Below are 25,622 nucleotides of genomic sequence, written 5' to 3'. Positions count from 1 at the left end.
CTTTGCGCTAAAGTCAAATTTTCATTTTATTACGGTATTAACAAATTAATATAACCGAAACAATTTACAAAATTGCACTTTCTTAGTTCTAGACTCAAAGTCGATTTTCTCTTTAATTGTATATAAGTGCTCGAACAAAATACCGCTTATACTGAAAAACATAACTTTTACTGATTTGTGTTAAAGTAAAATTTTCATATTATTACGGTATTAACAAATTAATATAACCGAAAAAATTTACAAAATTGCACTTTCTTAGTTTTAGACTCAAAGTCGATTTTCTCTTTAATTGTATATTAGTGATCGAACAATCTACCGCTTATACTGAAAAACATCACTTATACTGCTTTGCGCTAAAGTAAAATGTTCATATTATTACAGTATTAACAAATTAATATAACCGAAAATTTACATAATTGCACTTTCTTAGTTTTAGACTCAAAACGATTTGCTCTTTAATAGTATATTAGTGCTTTGCGTTAAAGTAAAATTTTAATGTTATTACAGTATTAACAATATATTATAACCGAAAAAATTTAGACCACTGCACTTTCTTAGTTTTAGACTCAAAGTCGATTTTCTCTTTAATTGTATATTAGTGCTCGAACAATCTACCACTTATACTGAAAAACATGACTTATACTGTTTTGCGTTAAAGTAAAATTTTAAAGTTATTACAGTATTAACAAATTAATATAACCGAAAATTTACATAATTGCACTTTCTTAGTTTTAGACTCAAAAGGATTTGCTCTTTAATAGTATATTAGTGCTTTGCGTTAAAGTAAAATTTTAATGTTATTACAGTATTAACAATATATTATAACCGAAAAAATTTAGACCACTGCACTTTCTTAGTTTTAGACTCAAAGTCGATTTTCTCTTTAATTGTATATAAGTGCTCGAACAAAATACCGCTTATACTGAAAAACATAACTTTTACTGATTTGTGTTAAAGTAAAATTTTCATGTTATTACAGTATTATAAAATAACCGAAAAAATTTACAAATTTGCACTTACTTAGTTTTAGACTCAAAGTCGATTTTCTCTTTAATTGTATATTAGTGCTTATACTGAAAAACGTAACTTTTACTGCTTTGCGCTAAAGTCAAATTTTCATTTTATTACGGTATTAACAAATTAATATAACCGAAACAATTTACAAAATTGCACTTTCTTAGTTTTAGACTCAAAGTCGATTTTCTCTTTAATTGTATATAAGTGCTCGAACAAAATACCGCTTATACTGAAAAACATAACTTTTACTGATTTGTGTTAAAGTAAAATTTTCATGTTATTACAGTAAACTCGATTTACTCAAAGTCGATTTTCTCTTTAATTGTATATTAGTGCTCGAACAATCTACCACTTATACTGAAAAACATGACTTATACTGTTTTGTGTTAAAGTAAAATTTTCATGTTATTACAGTATTATAAAATAACCGAAAAAATTTACAAATTTGCACTTACTTAGTTTTAGACTCAAAGTCGATTTTCTCTTTAATTGTATATTAGTGCTCGAACAATCTACCGCTTATACTGAAAAACATCACTTATACTGCTTTGCGCTAAAGTAAAATGTTCATATTATTACAGTATTAACAAATTAATATAACCGAAAATTTACATAATTGCACTTTCTTAGTTTTAGACTCAAAACGATTTGCTCTTTAATAGTATATTAGTGCTTTGGGTTAAAGTAAAATTTTAATGTTATTACAGTATTAACAATATATTATAACCGACAAAATTTAGACCACTGCACTTGCTTAGTTTTAGACTCAAAGTCGATTTTCTCTTTAATTGTATATTAGTGCTCGAACAATCTACCACTTATACTGAAAAACATGACTTATACTGTTTTGCGTTAAAGTAAAATTTTAAAGTTATTACAGTATTAACAAATTAATATAACCGAAAATTTGCATAATTGCACTTTCTTAGTTTTAGACTCAAAAGGATTTGCTCTTTAATAGTATATTAGTGCGTTGCGTTAAAGTAAAATTTTAATGTTATTACAGTATTAATAATATATTATAACCGAAAAAATTTAGACCACTGCACTTTCTTAGTTTTAGACTCAAAGTCAATTTCTCGTTAATTGTATATAAGTGCTCGAACAAAATACCGCTTATACTGAAAAACATAACTTTTACTGATTTGTGTTAAAGTAAAATTTTCATGTTATTACAGTATTATAAAATAACCGAAAAAATTTACAAATTTGCACTTACTGAGTTTTAGACTCAAAGTCGATTTTCTCTTTAATTGTATATTAGTGCTCGAACAATCTACCACTTATACTGAAAAACATGACTTATACTGTTTTGTGTTAAAGTAAAATTTTCATGTTATTACAGTATTATAAAATAACCGAAAAAATTTACAAATTTGCACTTACTTAGTTTTAGACTCAAAGTCGATTTTCTCTTTAATTGTATATTAGTGCTCGAACAAAATACCGCTTATACTGAAAAACATAACTTTTACTGATTTGTGTTAAAGTAAAATTTTCATATTATTACGGTATTAACAAATTAATATAACCGAAACAATTTACAAAATTGCACTTTCTTAGTTTTAGACTCAAAGTCGATTTTCTCTTTAATTGTATATTAGTGCTCGAACAATCTACCACTTATACTGAAAAACATGACTTATACTGTTTTGTGTTAAAGTAAAATTTTCATGTTATTACAGTATTATAAAATAACCGAAAAAATTTACAAATTTGCACTTACTTAGTTTTAGACTCAAAGTCGATTTTCTCTTTAATTGTATATTAGTGCTCGAACAATGTCCCGCTTATACTGAAAAACGTAACTTTTACTGCTTTGCGCTAAAGTCAAATTTTCATTTTATTACGGTATTAACAAATTAATATAACCGAAACAATTTACAAAATTGCACTTTCTTAGTTTTAGACTCAAAGTCGATTTTCTCTTTAATTGTATATAAGTGCTCGAACAAAATACCGCTTATACTGAAAAATATAACTTTTACTGATTTGTGTTAAAGTAAAATTTTCATGTTATTACAGTAAACTCGATTTACTCAAAGTCGATTTTCTCTTTAATTGTATATTAGTGCTCGAACAATCTACCACTTATACTGAAAAACATGACTTATACTGTTTTGTGTTAAAGTAAAATTTTCATGTTATTACAGTATTATAAAATAACCGAAAAAATTTACAAATTTGCACTTACTTAGTTTTAGACTCAAAGTCGATTTTCTCTTTAATTGTATATTAGTGCTCGAACAAAATACCGCTTATACTGAAAAACATAACTTTTACTGATTTGTGTTAAAGTAAAATTTTCATTTTATTACGGTATTAACAAATTAATATAACCGAAACAATTTACAAAATTGCACTTTCTTAGTTTTAGACTCAAAGTCGATTTTCTCTTTAATTGTATATTAGTGCTCGAACAATCTACCACTTATACTGAAAAACATGACTTATACTGTTTTGTGTTAAAGTAAAATTTTCATGTTATTACAGTATTATAAAATAACCGAAAAAATTTACAAATTTGCACTTACTTAGTTTTAGACTCAAAGTCGATTTTCTCTTTAATAGTATATTAGTGCTTTGCGTTAAAGTAAAATTTTAATGTTATTGCAGTATTAACAATATATTATAACCGAAAAAATTTAGACCACTGCACTTTCTTAGTTTTAGACTCAAAGTCGATTTTCTCTTTAATTGTATATTAGTGCTCGAACAAGCTACCACTTATACTGAAAAACATGACTTATACTGTTTTGCGTTAAAGTAAAATTTTAAAGTTATTACAGTATTAACAAATTAATATAACCAAAAATTTACATAATTGCACTTTCTTAGTTTTAGACTCAAAAGGATTTGCTCTTTAATAGTATATTAGTGCTTTGCGTTAAAGTAAAATTTTAATGTTATTACAGTATTAACAATATATTATAACCGAAAAAATTTAGACCACTGCACTTTCTTAGTTTTAGACTCAAAGTCGATTTTCTCTTTAATTGTATATTAGTGCTCGAACAATCTACCACTTATACTGAAAAACATGACTTATACTGTTTTGTGTTAAAGTAAAATTTTCATGTTATTACAGTATTATAAAATAACCGAAAAAATTTACAAATTTGCACTTACTTAGTTTTAGACTCAAAGTCGATTTTCTCTTTAATTGTATATTAGTGCTCGAACAAAATACCGCTTATACTGAAAACCATAACTTTTACTGATTTGTGTTAAAGTAAAATTTTCATATTATTACGGTATTAACAAATTAATATAACCGAAACAATTTACAAAATTGCACTTTCTTAGTTTTAGACTCAAAGTCGATTTTCTTTTAATTGTATATTAGTGCTCGAACAAAATACCGCTTATACTGAAAAACATAACTGTTACTGATTTGTGTTAAAGTAAAATTTTCATGTAATTACAGGGATATAAAATAACCGAAAAAATTTACAAAATTGCACTTACTTAGTTTTAGACTCAAACTCGATTTTCTCTTTAATTGTATATTAGTGCTCGAACAATGTACCGCTAATACTGAAAAACATCACTTATACTGTTTTGCGTTAAAGTAAAATTTTAATGTTATTACGGTATTAACAAATTAATATAACCGAAACAATTAACAAAATTGCACTTTCTTAGTTTTAGACTCAAAGTCGATTTTCTCTTTAATTGTATATAAGTGATCGAACAAAATACCGCTTATACTGAAAAACATAACTTTTACTGATTTGTGTTAAAGTAAAATTTTCATGTTATTACAGTATTATAAAATAACCGAAAAAATTTACAAATTTGCACTTACTTAGTTTTAGACTCAAAGTCGATTTTCTCTTTAATTGTATATTAGTGCTCGAACAATCTACCACTTATACTGAAAAACATGACTTATACTGTTTTGTGTTAAAGTAAAATTTTCATGTTATTACAGTATTATAAAATAACCGAAAAAATTTACAAATTTGCACTTACTTAGTTTTAGACTCAAAGTCGATTTTCTCTTTAATTGTATATTAGCGCTCGAACAAAATACCGCTTATACTGAAAAACATAACTTTTACTGATTTGTGTTAAAGTAAAATTTTCATATTATTACGGTATTAACAAATTAATATAACCGAAACAATTTACAAAATTGCACTTTCTTAGTTTTAGACTCAAAGTCGATTTTCTCTTTAATTGTATATTAGTGCTCGAACAATCTACCACTTATACTGAAAAACATGACTTATACTGTTTTGTGTTAAAGTAAAATTTTCATGTTATTACAGTATTATAAAATAACCGAAAAAATTTACAAATTTGCACTTACTTAGTTTTAGACTCAAAGTCGATTTTCTCTTTAATAGTATATTAGTGCTTTGCGTTAAAGTAAAATTTTAATGTTATTGCAGTATTAACAATATATTATAACCGAAAAAATTTAGACCACTGCACTTTCTTAGTTTTAGACTCAAAGTCGATTTTCTCTTTAATTGTATATTAGTGCTCGAACAAGCTACCACTTATACTGAAAAACATGACTTATACTGTTTTGCGTTAAAGTAAAATTTTAAAGTTATTACAGTATTAACAAATTAATATAACCGAAAATTTACATAATTGCACTTTCTTAGTTTTAGACTCAAAAGGATTTGCTCTTTAATAGTATATTAGTGCTTTGCGTTAAAGTAAAATTTTAATGTTATTACAGTATTAACAATATATTATAACCGAAAAAATTTAGACCACTGCACTTTCTTAGTTTTAGACTCAAAGTCGATTTTCTCTTTAATTGTATATTAGTGCTCGAACAATCTACCACTTATACTGAAAAACATGACTTATACTGTTTTGTGTTAAAGTAAAATTTTCATGTTATTACAGTATTATAAAATAACCGAAAAAATTTACAAATTTGCACTTACTTAGTTTTAGACTCAAAGTCGATTTTCTCTTTAATTGTATATTAGTGCTCGAACAAAATACCGCTTATACTGAAAACCATAACTTTTACTGATTTGTGTTAAAGTAAAATTTTCATATTATTACGGTATTAACAAATTAATATAACCGAAACAATTTACAAAATTGCACTTTCTTAGTTTTAGACTCAAAGTCGATTTTCTTTTAATTGTATATTAGGACTCGAACAAAATACCGCTTATACTGAAAAACATAACTGTTACTGATTTGTGTTAAAGTAAAATTTTCATGTAATTACAGGGATATAAAATAACCGAAAAAATTTACAAAATTGCACTTACTTAGTTTTAGACTCAAACTCGATTTTCTCTTTAATTGTATATTAGTGCTCGAACAATGTACCGCTAATACTGAAAAACATCACTTATACTGTTTTGCGTTAAAGTAAAATTTTAATGTTATTACGGTATTAACAAATTAATATAACCGAAACAATTTACAAAATTGCACTTTCTTAGTTTTAGACTCAAAGTCGATTCTCTCTTTAATTGTATATAAGTGATCGAACAAAATACCGCTTATACTGAAAAACATAACTTTTACTGATTTGTGTTAAAGTAAAATTTTCATGTAATTACAGGGATATAAAATAACCGAAAAAATTTACAAAATTGCACTTACTTAGTTTTAGACTCAAACTCGATTTTCTCTTTAATTGTATATTAGTGCTCGAACAATGTACCGCTAATACTGAAAAACATCACTTATACTGTTTTGCGTTAAAGTAAAATTTTAATGTTATTACGGTATTAACAAATTAATATAACCGAAACAATTTACAAAATTGCACTTTCTTAGTTTTAGACTCAAAGTCGATTCTCTCTTTAATTGTATATAAGTGATCGAACAAAATACCGCTAATACTGAAAAACATCACTTATACTGTTTTGCGTTAAAGTAAAATTTTAATGTTATTACGGTATTAACAAATTAATATAACCGAAACAATTTACAAAATTGCACTTTCTTAGTTTTAGACTCAAAGTCGATTCTCTCTTTAATTGTATATAAGTGATCGAACAAAATACCGCTTATACTGAAAACCATAACTTTTACTGATTTGTGTTAAAGTAAAATTTTCATATTATTACGGTATTAACAAATTAATATAACCGAAACAATTTACAAAATTGCACTTTCTTAGTTTTAGACTCAAAGTCGATTTTCTTTTAATTGTATATTAGGACTCGAACAAAATACCGCTTATACTGAAAAACATAACTGTTACTGATTTGTGTTAAAGTAAAATTTTCATGTAATTACAGGGATATAAAATAACCGAAAAAATTTACAAAATTGCACTTACTTAGTTTTAGACTCAAACTCGATTTTCTCTTTAATTGTATATTAGTGCTCGAACAATGTACCGCTAATACTGAAAAACATCACTTATACTGTTTTGCGTTAAAGTAAAATTTTAATGTTATTACGGTATTAACAAATTAATATAACCGAAACAATTTACAAAATTGCACTTTCTTAGTTTTAGACTCAAAGTCGATTTTCTCTTTAATTGTATATTAGTGCTCGAACAAAATACCGCTTATACTGAAAAACATAACTTTTACTGATTTGTGTTAAAGTAAAATTTTCATATTATTACGGTATTAACAAATTAATATAACCGAAACAATTTACAAAATTGCACTTTCTTAGTTTTAGACTCAAAGTCGATTTTCTTTTAATTGTTAGTGCTCGAACAATGTACCGCTAATACTGAAAAACATCACTTATACTGTTTTGCGTTAAAGTAAAATTTTCATGTTATTACAGTAAACTCGATTTACTCAAAGTCGATTTTCTCTTTAATTGTATATTAGTGCTCGAACAATCTACCACTTATACTGAAAAACATGACTTATACTGTTTTGTGTTAAAGTAAAATTTTCATGTTATTACAGTATTATAAAATAACCGAAAAAATTTACAAATTTGCACTTACTTAGTTTTAGACTCAAAGTCGATTTTCTCTTTAATAGTATATTAGTGCTTTGCGTTAAAGTAAAATTTTAATGTTATTGCAGTATTAACAATATATTATAACCGAAAAAATTTAGACCACTGCACTTTCTTAGTTTTAGACTCAAAGTCGATTTTCTCTTTAATTGTATATTAGTGCTCGAACAAGCTACCACTTATACTGAAAAACATGACTTATACTGTTTTGCGTTAAAGTAAAATTTTAAAGTTATTACAGTATTAACAAATTAATATAACCGAAAATTTACATAATTGCACTTTCTTAGTTTTAGACTCAAAAGGATTTGCTCTTTAATAGTATATTAGTGCTTTGCGTTAAAGTAAAATTTTAATGTTATTACAGTATTAACAATATATTATAACCGAAAAAATTTAGACCACTGCACTTTCTTAGTTTTAGACTCAAAGTCGATTTTCTCTTTAATTGTATATTTGTGCTCGAACAATCTACCACTTATACTGAAAAACATGACTTATACTGTTTTGTGTTAAAGTAAAATTTTCATGTTATTACAGTATTATAAAATAACCGAAAAAATTTACAAATTTGCACTTACTTAGTTTTAGACTCAAAGTCGATTTTCTCTTTAATTGTATATTAGTGCTCGAACAAAATACCGCTTATACTGAAAACCATAACTTTTACTGATTTGTGTTAAAGTAAAATTTTCATATTATTACGGTATTAACAAATTAATATAACCGAAACAATTTACAAAATTGCACTTTCTTAGTTTTAGACTCAAAGTCGATTTTCTTTTAATTGTATATTAGGACTCGAACAAAATACCGCTTATACTGAAAAACATAACTGTTACTGATTTGTGTTAAAGTAAAATTTTCATGTAATTACAGGGATATAAAATAACCGAAAAAATTTACAAAATTGCACTTACTTAGTTTTAGACTCAAACTCGATTTTCTCTTTAATTGTATATTAGTGCTCGAACAATGTACCGCTAATACTGAAAAACATCACTTATACTGTTTTGCGTTAAAGTAAAATTTTAATGTTATTACGGTATTAACAAATTAATATAACCGAAACAATTTACAAAATTGCACTTTCTTAGTTTTAGACTCAAAGTCGATTCTCTCTTTAATTGTATATAAGTGATCGAACAAAATACCGCTTATACTGAAAAACATAACTTTTACTGATTTGTGTTAAAGTAAAATTTTCATGTTATTACAGTATTATAAAATAACCGAAAAAATTTACAAATTTGCACTTACTTAGTTTTAGACTCAAAGTCGATTTTCTCTTTAATTGTATATTAGTGCTCGAACAAAATACCGCTTATACTGAAAAACATAACTTTTACTGATTTGTGTTAAAGTAAAATTTTCATATTATTACGGTATTAACAAATTAATATAACCGAAACAATTTACAAAATTGCACTTTCTTAGTTTTAGACTCAAAGTCGATTTTCTTTTAATTGTATATTAGTGCTCGAACAATGTACCGCTAATACTGAAAAACATCACTTATACTGTTTTGCGTTAAAGTAAAATTTTCATGTTATTACAGTATTATAAAATAACCGAAAAAATGTACAAATTTGCACTTACTTAGTTTTAGACTCAAAGTCGATTTTCTCTTTAATTGTATATTAGTGCTCGAACAATGTACCGCTAATACTGAAAAACATCACTTATACTGTTTTGCGTTAAAGTAAAATTTTAATGTTATTACGGTATTAACAAATTAATATAACCGAAACAATTTACAAAATTGCACTTGCTTAGTTTTAGACTCAAAGTCGATTTTCTCTTTAATTGTATATTAGTGCTCGAACAATCTACCACTTATACTGAAAAACATGACCTATACTGTTTTGTGTTAAAGTAAAATTTTCATGTAATTACAGGGTTATAAAATAACCGAAAAAATTTACAAAATTGCACTTACTTAGTTTTAGACTCAAAGTCGATTTTCTCTTTAATTGTATATTAGTGCTCGAACAATGTACCGCTAATACTGAAAAACATCACTTATACTGTTTTGCGTTAAAGTAAAATTTTAATGTTATTACGGTATTAACAAATTAATATAACCGAAAAAATTTACAAAATTGCACTTGCTTAGTTTTACACTCAAAGTCGATTTTCTCTTTAATTGTATATTTGTGCTCGAACAATCTACCACTTATACTGAAAAACATGACTTATACTGTTTTGTGTTAAAGTAAAATTTTCATGTTATTACAGTATTATAAAATAACCGAAAAAATTTACAAATTTGCACTTACTTAGTTTTAGACTCAAAGTCGATTTTCTCTTTAATTGTATATTAGTGCTCGAACAATGTCCCGCTTATACTGAAAAACATAACTTTTACTGCTTTGCGCTAAAGTAAAATTTTCATTTTATTACGGTATTAACAAATTAATATAACCGAAAAAATTTACAAAATTGCACTTGCTTAGTTTTACGCTCAAAGTCGATTTTCTCTTTAATTGTATATAAGTGCTCGAACAATGTCCCGCTTATACTGAAAAACATGACTTATACTGTTTTGTGTTAAAGTAAAATTTTCATGTTATTACAGTATTATAAAATAACCGAAAAAATTTACAAATTTGCACTTACTTAGTTTTAGACTCAAAGTCGATTTTCTCTTTAATTGTATATTAGTGCTCGAACAATCTACCACTTATACTGAAAAACATGACTTATACTGTTTTGTGTTAAAGTAAAATTTTCATGTTATTACAGTATTATAAAATAACCGAAAAAATTTACAAAATTGCACTTGCTTAGTTTTACGCTCAAAGTCGATTTTCTCTTTAATTGTATATTAGTGCTCGAACAATCTACCACTTATACTGAAAAACATGACCTATACTGTTTTGTGTTAAAGTAAAATTTTCATGTAATTACAGGGTTATAAAATAACCGAAAAAATTTACAAATTTGCACTTACTTAGTTTTAGACTCAAAGTCGATTTTCTCTTTAATTGTATATTAGTGCTCGAACAATCTACCACTTATACTGAAAAACATGACTTATACTGTTTTGTGTTAAAGTAAAATTTTCATGTTATTACAGTATTATAAAATAACCGAAAAAATTTACAAAATTGCACTTGCTTAGTTTTACGCTCAAAGTCGATTTTCTCTTTAATTGTATATTAGTGCTCGAACAATCTACCACTTATACTGAAAAACATGACCTATACTGTTTTGTGTTAAAGTAAAATTTTCATGTAATTACAGGGTTATAAAATAACCGAAAAAATTTACAAATTTGCACTTACTTAGTTTTAGACTCAAAGTCGATTTTCTCTTTAATTGTATATTAGTGCTCGAACAATCTACCACTTATACTGAAAAACATGACTTATACTGTTTTGTGTTAAAGTAAAATTTTCATGTTATTACAGTATTATAAAATAACCGAAAAAATTTACAAATTTGCACTTACTTAGTTTTAGACTCAAAGTCGATTTTCTCTTTAATTGTATATTAGTGCTCGAACAAAATACCGCTTATACTGAAAAACATAACTTTTACTGATTTGTGTTAAAGTAAAATTTTCATATTATTACGGTATTAACAAATTAATATAACCGAAACAATTTACAAAATTGCACTTTCTTAGTTTTAGACTCAAAGTCGATTTTCTTTTAATTGTATATTAGTGCTCGAACAATGTACCGCTAATACTGAAAAACATCACTTATACTGTTTTGCGTTAAAGTAAAATTTTCATGTTATTACAGTATTATAAAATAACCGAAAAAATGTACAAATTTGCACTTACTTAGTTTTAGACTCAAAGTCGATTTTCTCTTTAATTGTATATTAGTGCTCGAACAATGTACCGCTAATACTGAAAAACATCACTTATACTGTTTTGCGTTAAAGTAAAATTTTAATGTTATTACGGTATTAACAAATTAATATAACCGAAACAATTTACAAAATTGCACTTGCTTAGTTTTAGACTCAAAGTCGATTTTCTCTTTAATTGTATATTAGTGCTCGAACAATCTACCACTTATACTGAAAAACATGACCTATACTGTTTTGTGTTAAAGTAAAATTTTCATGTAATTACAGGGTTATAAAATAACCGAAAAAATTTACAAAATTGCACTTACTTAGTTTTAGACTCAAAGTCGATTTTCTCTTTAATTGTATATTAGTGCTCGAACAATGTACCGCTAATACTGAAAAACATCACTTATACTGTTTTGCGTTAAAGTAAAATTTTAATGTTATTACGGTATTAACAAATTAATATAACCGAAAAAATTTACAAAATTGCACTTGCTTAGTTTTACACTCAAAGTCGATTTTCTCTTCAATTGTATATAAGTGCTCGAACAATGTCCCGCTTATACTGAAAAACATCACTTATACTGTTTTGCGTTAAAGTAAAATTTTAATGTTATTACGGTATTAACAAATTAATATAACCGAAACAATTTACAAAATTGCACTTGCTTAGTTTTAGACTCAAAGTCGATTTTCTCTTTAATTGTATATTAGTGCTCGAACAATCTACCACTTATACTGAAAAACATGACCTATACTGTTTTGTGTTAAAGTAAAATTTTCATGTTATTACAGTATTATAAAATAACCGAAAAAATTTACAAATTTGCACTTACTTAGTTTTAGACTCAAAGTCGATTTTCTTTTAATTGTATATTAGTGCTCGAACAATCTACCACTTATACTGAAAAACATGACCTATACTGTTTTGTGTTAAAGTAAAATTTTCATGTAATTACAGGGTTATAAAATAACCGAAAAAATTTACAAAATTGCACTTACTTAGTTTTAGACTCAAAGTCGATTTTCTCTTTAATTGTATATTAGTGCTCGAACAATGTACCGCTAATACTGAAAAACATCACTTATACTGTTTTGCGTTAAAGTAAAATTTTAATGTTAGTACGGTATTAACAAATTAATATAACCGAAAAAATTTACAAAATTGCACTTGCTTAGTTTTACACTCAAAGTCGATTTTCTCTTTAATTGTATATAAGTGCTCGAACAATGTCCCGCTTATACTGAAAAACATCACTTATACTGTTTTGCGTTAAAGTAAAATTTTAATGTTATTACGGTATTAACAAATTAATATAACCGAAACAATTTACAAAATTGCACTTACTTAGTTTTAGACTCAAAGTCGATTTTCTCTTTAATTGTATATTAGTGCTCGAACAATGTACCGCTAATACTGAAAAACATCACTTATACTGTTTTGCGTTAAAGTAAAATTTTAATGTTATTACGGTATTAACAAATTAATATAACCGAAACAATTTACAAAATTGCACTTTCTTAGTTTTAGACTCAAAGTCGATTTTCTCTTTAATTGTATATTTGTGCTCGAACAATCTACCACTTATACTGAAAAACATGACTTATACTGTTTTGTGTTAAAGTAAAATTTTCATGTTATTACAGTATTATAAAATAACCGAAAAAATTTACAAATTTGCACTTACTTAGTTTTAGACTCAAAGTCGATTTTCTCTTTAATTGTATATTAGTGCTCGAACAATGTCCCGCTTATACTGAAAAACATAACTTTTACTGCTTTGCGCTAAAGTAAAATTTTCATTTTATTACGGTATTAACAAATTAATATAACCGAAAAAATTTACAAAATTGCACTTGCTTAGTTTTACGCTCAAAGTCGATTTTCTCTTTAATTGTATATAAGTGCTCGAACAATGTCCCGCTTATACTGAAAAACATGACTTATACTGTTTTGTGTTAAAGTAAAATTTTCATGTTATTACAGTATTATAAAATAACCGAAAAAATTTACAAATTTGCACTTACTTAGTTTTAGACTCAAAGTCGATTTTCTCTTTAATTGTATATTAGTGCTCGAACAAAATACCGCTTATACTGAAAAACATAACTTTTACTGATTTGTGTTAAAGTAAAATTTTCATATTATTACGGTATTAACAAATTAATATAACCGAAACAATTTACAAAATTGCACTTTCTTAGTTTTAGACTCAAAGTCGATTTTCTCTTTAATTGTATATTAGTGCTCGAACAATCTACCACTTATACTGAAAAACATGACTTATACTGTTTTGTGTTAAAGTAAAATTTTCATGTTATTACAGTATTATAAAATAACCGAAAAAATTTACAAATTTGCACTTACTTAGTTTTAGACTCAAAGTCGATTTTCTCTTTAATAGTATATTAGTGCGTTGCGTTAAAGTAAAATTTTAATGTTATTACAGTATTAATAATATATTATAACCGAAAAAATTTAGACCACTGCACTTTCTTAGTTTTAGACTCAAAGTCGATTTTCTCGTTAATTGTATATAAGTGCTCGAACAAAATACCGCTTATACTGAAAAACATAACTTTTACTGATTTGTGTTAAAGTAAAATTTTCATGTTATTACAGTATTATAAAATAACCGAAAAAATTTACAAATTTGCACTTACTGAGTTTTAGACTCAAAGTCGATTTTCTCTTTAATTGTATATTAGTGCTCGAACAATCTACCACTTATACTGAAAAACATGACTTATACTGTTTTGTGTTAAAGTAAAATTTTCATGTTATTACAGTATTATAAAATAACCGAAAAAATTTACAAATTTGCACTTACTTAGTTTTAGACTCAAAGTCGATTTTCTCTTTAATTGTATATTAGTGCTCGAACAAAATACCGCTTATACTGAAAAACATAACTTTTACTGATTTGTGTTAAAGTAAAATTTTCATATTATTACGGTATTAACAAATTAATATAACCGAAACAATTTACAAAATTGCACTTTCTTAGTTTTAGACTCAAAGTCGATTTTCTCTTTAATTGTATATTAGTGCTCGAACAATCTACCACTTATACTGAAAAACATGACTTATACTGTTTTGTGTTAAAGTAAAATTTTCATGTTATTACAGTATTATAAAATAACCGAAAAAATTTACAAATTTGCACTTACTTAGTTTTAGACTCAAAGTCGATTTTCTCTTTAATAGTATATTAGTGCTTTGCGTTAAAGTAAAATTTTAATGTTATTGCAGTATTAACAATATATTATAACCGAAAAAATTTAGACCACTGCACTTTCTTAGTTTTAGACTCAAAGTCGATTTTCTCTTTAATTGTATATTAGTGCTCGAACAAGCTACCACTTATACTGAAAAACATGACTTATACTGTTTTGCGTTAAAGTAAAATTTTAAAGTTATTACAGTATTAACAAATTAATATAACCGAAAATTTACATAATTGCACTTTCTTAGTTTTAGACTCAAAACGATTTGCTCTTTAATAGTATATTAGTGCTTTGCGTTAAAGTAAAATTTTAATGTTATTACAGTATTAACAATATATTATAACCGAAAAAATTTAGACCACTGCACTTTCTTAGTTTTAGACTCAAAGTCGATTTTCTCTTAAATTGTATATTAGTGCTCGAACAATCTACCACTTATACTGAAAAACATGACTTATACTGTTTTGTGTTAAAGTAAAATTTTCATGTTATTACAGTATTATAAAATAACCGAAAAAATTTACAAATTTGCACTTACTTAGTTTTAGACTCAAAGTCGATTTTCTCTTTAATAGTATATTAGTGCTTTGCGTTAAAGTAAAATTTTAATGTTATTGCAGTATTAACAATATATTATAACCGAAAAAATTTAGACCACTGCACTTTCTTAGTTTTAGACTCAAAGTCGATTTTCTCTTTAATTGTATATTAGTGCTCGAACAAGCTACCACCTATACTGAAAAACATGACTTATACTGTTTTGCGTTAAAGTAAAATTTTAAAGTTATTACAGTATTAACAAATTAATATAACCGAAAATTTACATAATTGCACTTTCTTAGTTTTAGACTCAAAAGGATTTGCTCTTTAATAGTATATTAGTGCTTTGCGTTAAAGTCAAATTTTAATGTTATTACAGTATTAAAATATATTATAACCGAAAAAATTTAGACCACTGCACTTTCTTAGTTTTAGACTCAAAGTCGATTTTCTCTTTAATTGTATATTAGTGCTCGAACAATCTACCACTTATACTGAAAAACATGACTTATACTGTTTTGTGTTAAAGTAAAATTTTCATGTTATTACAGTATTATAAAATAACCGAAAAAATTTACAAATTTGCACTTACTTAGTTTTAGACTCAAAGTCGATTTTCTATTTAATTGTATATTAGTGCTCGAACAAAATACCGCTTATACTGAAAACCATAACTTTTACTGATTTGTGTTAAAGTAAAATTTTCATATTATTACGGTATTAACAAATTAATATAACCGAAACAATTTACAAAATTGCACTTTCTTAGTTTTAGACTCAAAGTCGATTTTCTTTTAATTGTATATTAGTGCTCGAACAAAATACCGCTTATACTGAAAAACATAACTGTTACTGATTTGTGTTAAAGTAAAATTTTCATGTAATTACAGGGATATAAAATAACCGAAAAAATTTACAAAATTGCACTTACTTAGTTTTAGACTCAAAGTCGATTTTCTCTTTAATTGTATATTAGTGCTCGAACAATGTACCGCTAATACTGAAAAACATCACTTATACTGTTTTGCGTTAAAGTAAAATTTTAATGTTATTACGGTATTAACAAATTAATATAACCGAAAAAATTAACAAAATTGCACTTGCTTAGTTTTACACTCAAAGTCGATTTTCTCTTTAATTGTATATAAGTGCTCGAACAATGTCCCGCTTATACTGAAAAACATCACTTATACTGTTTTGCGTTAAAGTAAAATTTTAATGTTATTACGGTATTAACAAATTAATATAACCGAAACAATTTACAAAATTGCACTTACTTAGTTTTAGACTCAAAGTCGATTTTCTCTTTAATTGTATATTAGTGCTCGAACAATGTACCGCTAATACTGAAAAACATCACTTATACTGTTTTGCGTTAAAGTAAAATTTTAATGTTATTACGGTATTAACAAATTAATATAACTGAAACAATTTACAAAATTGCACTTTCTTAGTTTTAGACTCAAAGTCGATTTTCTCTTTAATTGTATATTTGTGCTCGAACAATCTACCACTTATACTGAAAAACATGACTTATACTGTTTTGTGTTAAAGTAAAATTTTCATGTTATTACAGTATTATAAAATAACCGAAAAAATTTACAAATTTGCACTTACTTAGTTTTAGACTCAAAGTCGATTTTCTCTTTAATTGTATATTAGTGCTCGAACAATGTCCCGCTTATACTGAAAAACATAACTTTTACTGCTTTGCGCTAAAGTAAAATTTTCATTTTATTACGGTATTAACAAATTAATATAACCGAAAAAATTTACAAAATTGAACTTGCTTAGTTTTACACTCAAAGTCGATTTTCTCTTTAATTGTATATAAGTGCTCGAACAATGTCCCGCTTATACTGAAAAACATCACTTATACTGTTTTGCGTTAAAGTAAAATTTTAATGTTATTACGGTATTAACAAATTAATATAACCGAAACAATTTACAAAATTGCACTTACTTAGTTTTAGACTCAAAGTCGATTTTCTCTTTAATTGTATATTAGTGCTCGAACAATGTACCGCTAATACTGAAAAACATCACTTATACTGTTTGGCGTTAAAGTAAAATTTTAATGTTATTACGGTATTAACAAATTAATATAACCGAAACAATTTACAAAATTGCACTTTCTTAGTTTTAGACTCAAAGTCGATTTTCTCTTTAATTGTATATTTGTGGTCGAACAATCTACCACTTATACTGAAAAACATGACTTATACTGTTTTGTGTTAAAGTAAAATTTTCATGTTATTACAGTATTATAAAATAACCGAAAAAATTTACAAATTTGCACTTACTTAGTTTTAGACTCAAAGTCGATTTTCTCTTTAATTGTATATTAGTGCTCGAACAATGTCCCGCTTATACTGAAAAACATAACTTTTACTGCTTTGCGCTAAAGTAAAATTTTGATTTTATTACGGTATTAACAAATTAATATAACCGAAAAAATTTACAAAATTGCACTTGCTTAGTTTTACACTCAAAGTCGATTTTCTCTTTAATTGTATATAAGTGCTCGAACAATGTCCCGCTTATACTGAAAAACATCACTTATACTGTTTTGCGTTAAAGTAAAATTTTAATGTTATTACGGTATTAACAAATTAATATAACCGAAACAATTTACAAAATTGCACTTACTTAGTTTTAGACTCAAAGTCGATTTTCTCTTTAATTGTATATTAGTGCTCGAACAATGTACCGCTAATACTGAAAAACATCACTTATACTGTTTGGCGTTAAAGTAAAATTTTAATGTTATTACGGTATTAACAAATTAATATAACCGAAACAATTTACAAAATTGCACTTTCTTAGTTTTAGACTCAAAGTCGATTTTCTCTTTAATTGTATATAAGTGATCGAACAAAATACCGCTTATACTGAAAAACATAACTTTTACTGATTTGTGTTAAAGTAAAATTTTCATATTATTACGGTATTAACAAATTAATATAACCGAAACAATTTACAAATTTGCACTTACTTAGTTTTAGACTCAAAGTCGATTTTCTTTTAATTGTATATTAGTGCTCGAACAATGTCCCGCTTATACTGAAAAACATAACTTTTACTGCTTTGCGCTAAAGTAAAATTTTCATATTATTACGGTATTAACAAATTAATATAACCGAAACAATTTACAAAATTGTACTTTCTTAGTTTTAGACTCAAAGTCGATTTTCTTTTAATTGTATATTAAAGCTCGAACAAAATACCGCTTATACTGAAAAACATAACTGTTACTGATTTGTGTTAAAGTAAAATTTTCATGTAATTACAGGGTTATAAAATAAACGAAAAAATTTACAAAATTGCACTTACTTAGTTTTAGACTCAAAGTCGATTTTCTCTTTAATTGTATATTAGTGCTCGAACAATGTACCGCTAATACTGAAAAACATCACTTATACTGTTTTGCGTTAAAGTAAAATTTTAATGTTATTACGGTATTAACAAATTAATATAACCGAAACAATTTACAAAATTGCACTTACTTAGTTTTAGACTCAAAGTCGATTTTCTCTTTAATTGTATATTAGTGCTCGAACAATGTCCCGCTTATACTGAAAAACATAACTTTTACTGCTTGCGCTAAAGTAAAATTTTCATTTTGTTACGGTATTAACAAATTAATATAACCGAAAAAATTTACAAAATTGCACTTGCTTAGTTTTAGACTCAAAGTCGATTTTCTATTTAATTGTATATTAGTGCTCGAACAATGTACCGCTAATACTGAAAAACATCACTTATACTGTTTTGCGTTAAAGTAAAATTTTAATGTTATTACGGTATTAACAAATTAATATAACCGAAACAATTTACAAAATTGCACTTTCTTAGTTTTAGACTCAAAGTCGATTTTCTCTTTAATTGTATATAAGTGATCGAACAAAATACCGCTTATACTGAAAAACATAACTTTTACTGATTTGTGTTAAAGTAAAATTTTCATATTATTACGGTATTAACAAATTAATATAACCGAAACAATTTACAAAATTGCACTTTCTTAGTTTTAGACTCAAAGTCGATTTTCTTTTAATTGTATATTAGTGCTCGAACAAAATACCGCTAATACTGAAAAACATCACTTATACTGTTTTGCGTTAAAGTAAAATTTTAATGTTATTACGGTATTAACAAATTAATATAACCGAAACAATTTACAAAATTGCACTTACTTACTTTTAGACTCAAAGTCGATTTTCTCTTTAATTGTATATAAGTGCTCGTACAATGTCCCGCTTATACTGAAAAACATAACTTATACTGCTTTGCGCTAAAGTAAAATTTTCATTTTATTACGGTATTAACAAATTAATATAACCGAAAAAATTTACAAAATTGCACTTTCTTAGTTTTAGACTCGAAGTCGATTTTCTCTTCAATGGTATATTAGTGCTCGAACAATGTACCACTAATACTGAAAAACATCACTTATACTGTTTTGCGTTAAAGTAAAATTTTCATTTTATTACGGTATTAACAAATTAATATAACCGAAACAATTTACAAAATTGCACTTTCTTAGTTTTAGACTCAAAGTCGATTTTCTCTTTAATTGTATATTAGTGCTCGAACAATCTACCACTTATACTGAAAAACATCACTTATACTGTTTTGTGTTAAAGTAAAATTTTCATGTTATTACAGTATTATAAAATAACCGAAAAAATTTACAAATTTGCACTTACTTAGTTTTAGACTCAAAGTCGATTTTCTCTTTAATTGTATATTAATGCTCGAACAATGTCCCGCTTATACTGAAAAACATAACTTTTACTGCTTTGCGCTAAAGTAAAATTTTCATTTTATTACGGTATTAACAAATTAATATAACCGAAAAAATTTACAAAATTGCACTTGCTTAGTTTTACACTCAAAGTCGATTTTCTCTTTAATTGTATATAAGTGCTCGAACAATGTCCCGCTTATACTGAAAAACATCACTTATACTGTTTTGCGTTAAAGTAAAATTTTAATGTTATTACGGTATTAACAAATTAATATAACCGAAACAATTTACAAAATTGCACTTACTTAGTTTTAGACTCAAAGTCGATTTTCTCTTTAATTGTATATTAGTGCTCGAACAATGTACCGCTAATACTGAAAAACATAACTTTTACTGCTTTGCGCTAAAGTAAAATTTTCATATTATTACGGTATTAGCAAATTAATATAACCGAAACAATTTACAAAATTGCACTTTCTTAGTTTTAGACTCAAAGTCGATTTTCTTTTAATTGTATATTAAAGCTCGAACAAAATACCGCTTATACTGAAAAACATATCTGTTACTGATTTGTGTTAAAGTAAAATTTTCATGTAAATACAGGGTTATAAAATAACCGAAAAAATTTACAAAATTGCACTTACTTAGTTTTAGACCTTAAAGTCGATTTTCTCTTTAATTGTATATAAGTGCTCGAACAATGTACCGCTAATACTGAAAAACATCACTTATACTGTTTTGAGTTAAAGTAAAATTTTAATGTTATTACGGTATTAACAAATTAATATAAACGAAACAATTTACAAAATTGCACTTACTTAGTTTTAGACTCAAAGTCGATTTTCTCTTTAATTGTATATTAGTGCTCGAACATTGTCCCGCTTATACTGAAAAACATAACTTTTACTGCTTTGCGCTAAAGTAAAATTTTCATTTTATTACGGTATTAACAAATTAATATAACCGAAACAATTTACAAAATTGCACTTTCTGATTTGTGTTAAAGTAAAATTTTCATGTAATTACAGGGTTATAAAATAACCGAAAAAATTTACAAAATTGCACTTACTTAGTTTTAGACTTAAAGTCGATTTTCTTTTTAATTGTATATTAGTGCTCGAACAATGTACCGCTAATACTGAAAAACATCACTTATACTGTTTTGCGTTAAAGTAAAATTTTAATGTTATTACGGTATTAACAAATTAATATAACCGAAACAATTTACAAAATTGCACTTTCTTAGTTTTAGACTCAAAGTCGATTTTCTCTTTAATTGTATATAAGTGATCGAAGAAAATACTGCTTATACTGAAAAACATAACTTTTACTGATTTGTGTTAAAGTAAAATTTTCATGTTATTACAATATTATAAAATAACCGAAAAAATTTACAAATTTGCACTTACTTAGTTTTAGACTCAAAGTCGATTTTCTCTTTAATTGTATATTAGTGCTCGAACAATCTACCACTTATACTGAAAAACATGACTTATGCTGTTTTGTGTTAAAGTAAAATTTTCATGTTATTACAGTATTATAAAATAACCGAAAAAATTTACAAATTTGCACTTACTTAGTTTTAGACTCAAAGTCGATTTTCTCTTTAATTGTATATTAGTGCTCGAACAATGTACCGCTAATACTGAAAAACATAACTTTTACTGATTTGTGTTAAAGTAAAATTTTCATATTATTACGGTATTAACAAATTAATATAACCGAAACAATTTACAAAATTGCACTTTCTTAGTTTTAGACTCAAAGTCGATTTTCTCTTTAATTGTATATTAGTGCTCGAACAAAATACCGCTTATACTGAAAAACATAACTTTTACTGATTTGTGTTAAAGTAAAATTTTCATATTATTACGGTATTAACAAATTAATATAACCGAAACAATTTACAAAATTGCACTTTCTTAGTTTTAGACTAAAAGTCGATTTTCTCTTTAATTGTATATTAGTGCTCGAACAATCTACCACTTATACTGAAAAACATGACATATACTGTTATGTGTTAAAGTAAAATTTTCATGTTATTACAGTATTATAAAATAACCGAAAAAATTTACAAATTTGCACTTACTTAGTTTTAGACTCAAAGTCGATTTTCTCTTTAATTGTATATTAGTGCTCAAACAAAATACCGCTTATACTGAAAAACATAACTTTTACTGATTTGTGTTAAAGTAAAATTTTCATATTATTACGGTATTAACAAATTAATATAACCGAAACAATTTACAAAAATGCACTTTCTTAGTTTTAGACTCAAAGTCGATTTTCTCTTTAATTGTATATTAGTGCACGAACAAAATACCGCTTATACTGAAAAACATAACTTATACTGCTTTGCGCTAAAGTAAAATTTTCATTTTATTACGGTATTAACAAATTAATATAACCGAAAAAATTTACAAAATTGCACTTTCTTAGTTTTAGACTCGAAGTCGATTTTCTCTTCAATGGTATATTAGTGCTCGAACAATGTACCACTAATACTGAAAAACATCACTTATACTGTTTTGCGTTAAAGTAAAATTTTCATTTTATTACGGTATTAACAAATTAATATAACCGAAACAATTTACAAAATTGCACTTTCTTAGTTTTAGACTCAAAGACGATTTTCTCTTTAATTGTATATTAGTGCTCGAACAATCTACCACTTATACTGAAAAACATCACTTATACTGTTTTGTGTTAAAGTAAAATTTTCATGTTATTACAGTATTATAAAATAACCGAAAAAATTTACAAATTTGCACTTACTTAGTTTTAGACTCAAAGTCGATTTTCTCTTTAATTGTATATTAATGCTCGAACAATGTCCCGCTTATACTGAAAAACATAACTTTTACTGCTTTGCGCTAAAGTAAAATTTTCATTTTATTACGGTATTAACAAATTAATATAACCGAAACAATTTACAAAATTGCACTTACTTAGTTTTAGACTCAAAGTCGATTTTCTCTTTAATTGTATATTAGTGCTCGAACAATGTCCCGCTTATACTGAAAAACATAACTTTTACTGCTTGCGCTAAAGTAAAATTTTCATTTTGTTACGGTATTAACAAATTAATATAACCGAAAAAATTTACAAAATTGCACTTTCTTAGTTTTAGACTCAAAGTCGATTTTCTCTTTAATTGTATATTAGTGCTCGAACAATGTACCGCTAATACTGAAAAACATAACTTTTACTGCTTTGCGCTAAAGTAAAATTTTCATATTATTACGGTATTAACAAATTAATATAACCGAAACAATTTACAAAATTGCACTTTCTTAGTTTTAGACTCAAAGTCGATTTTCTTTTAATTGTATATTAGTGCTCGAACAATGTACCGCTAATACTGAAAAACATCACTTATACTGTTTTGCGTTAAAGTAAAATTTTAATGTTATTACGGTATTAACAAATTAATATAACCGAAACAATTTACAAAATTGCACTTTCTTAGTTTTAGACTCAAAGTCGATTTTCTTTTAATTGTATATTAGTGCTCGAACAATGTACCGCTAATACTGAAAAACATCACTTATACTGTTTTGCGTTAAAGTAAAATTTTAATGTTATTACGGTATTAACAAATTAATATAACCGAAACAATTTACAAAATTGCACTTTCTTAGTTTTAGACTCAAAGTCGATTTTCTCTTTAATTGTATATAAGTGATCGAACAAAATACCGCTTATACTGAAAAACATAACTTTTACTGCTTTGCGCTAAAGTAAAATTTTCATTTTATTACGGTATTAACAAATTAATATAACCGAAAAAATTTACAAAATTGCACTTTCTTAGTTTTAGACTCGAAGTCGATTTTCTCTTCAATGGTATATTAGTGCTCGAACAATGTACCACTAATACTGAAAAACATCACTTATACTGTTTTGCGTTAAAGTAAAATTTTCATTTTATTACGGTATTAACAAATTAATATAACCGAAACAATTTACAAAATTGCACTTTCTTAGTTTTAGACTCAAAGTCGATTTTCTCTTTAATTGTATATTAGTGCTCGAACAATCTACCACTTATACTGAAAAACATCACTTATACTGTTTTGTGTTAAAGTAAAATTTTCATGTTATTACAGTATTATAAAATAACCGAAAAAATTTACAAATTTGCACTTACTTAGTTTTAGACTCAAAGTCGATTTTCTCTTTAATTGTATATTAATGCTCGAACAATGTCCCGCTTATACTGAAAAACATAACTTTTACTGCTTTGCGCTAAAGTAAAATTTTCATTTTATTACGGTATTAACAAATTAATATAACCGAAAAAATTTACAAAATTGCACTTGCTTAGTTTTACACTCAAAGTCGATTTTCTCTTTAATTGTATATAAGTGCTCGAACAATGTCCCGCTTATACTGAAAAACATCACTTATACTGTTTTGCGTTAAAGTAAAATTTTAATGTTATTACGGTATTAACAAATTAATATAACCGAAACAATTTACAAAATTGCACTTACTTAGTTTTAGACTCAAAGTCGATTTTCTCTTTAATTGTATATTAGTGCTCGAACAATGTACCGCTAATACTGAAAAACATAACTTTTACTGCTTTGCGCTAAAGTAAAATTTTCATATTATTACGGTATTAACAAATTAATATAACCGAAGCAATTTACAAAATTGCACTTTCTTAGTTTTAGACTCAAAGTCGATTTTCTTTTAATTGTATATTAAAGCTCGAACAAAATACCGCTTATACTGAAAAACATATCTGTTACTGATTTGTGTTAAAGTAAAATTTTCATGTAAATACAGGGTTATAAAATAACCGAAAAAATTTAAAAAATTGCACTTACTTAGTTTTAGACCTTAAAGTCGATTTTCTCTTTAATTGTATATAAGTGCTCGAACAATGTACCGCTAATACTGAAAAACATCACTTATACTGTTTTGAGTTAAAGTAAAATTTTAATGTTATTACGGTATTAACAAATTAATATAACCGAAACAATTTACAAAATTGCACTTACTTAGTTTTAGACTCAAAGTCGATTTTCTCTTTAATTGTATATTAGTGCTCGAACATTGTCCCGCTTATACTGAAAAACATAACTTTTACTGCTTTGCGCTAAAGTAAAATTTTCATTTTATTACGGTATTAACAAATTAATATAACCGAAACAATTTACAAAATTGCACTTTCTGATTTGTGTTAAAGTAAAATTTTCATGTAATTACAGGGTTATAAAATAACCGAAAAAATTTACAAAATTGCACTTACTTAGTTTTAGACTTAAAGTCGATTTTCTTTTTAATTGTATATTAGTGCTCGAACAATGTACCGCTAATACTGAAAAACATCACTTATACTGTT

Source organism: Bactrocera oleae, chromosome 5 (assembly GCF_042242935.1).
Source record: "Bactrocera oleae isolate idBacOlea1 chromosome 5, idBacOlea1, whole genome shotgun sequence".
NCBI lineage: Eukaryota > Metazoa > Arthropoda > Insecta > Diptera > Tephritidae > Bactrocera > Bactrocera oleae.
This window is presented reverse-complemented; position numbering follows the sequence as displayed.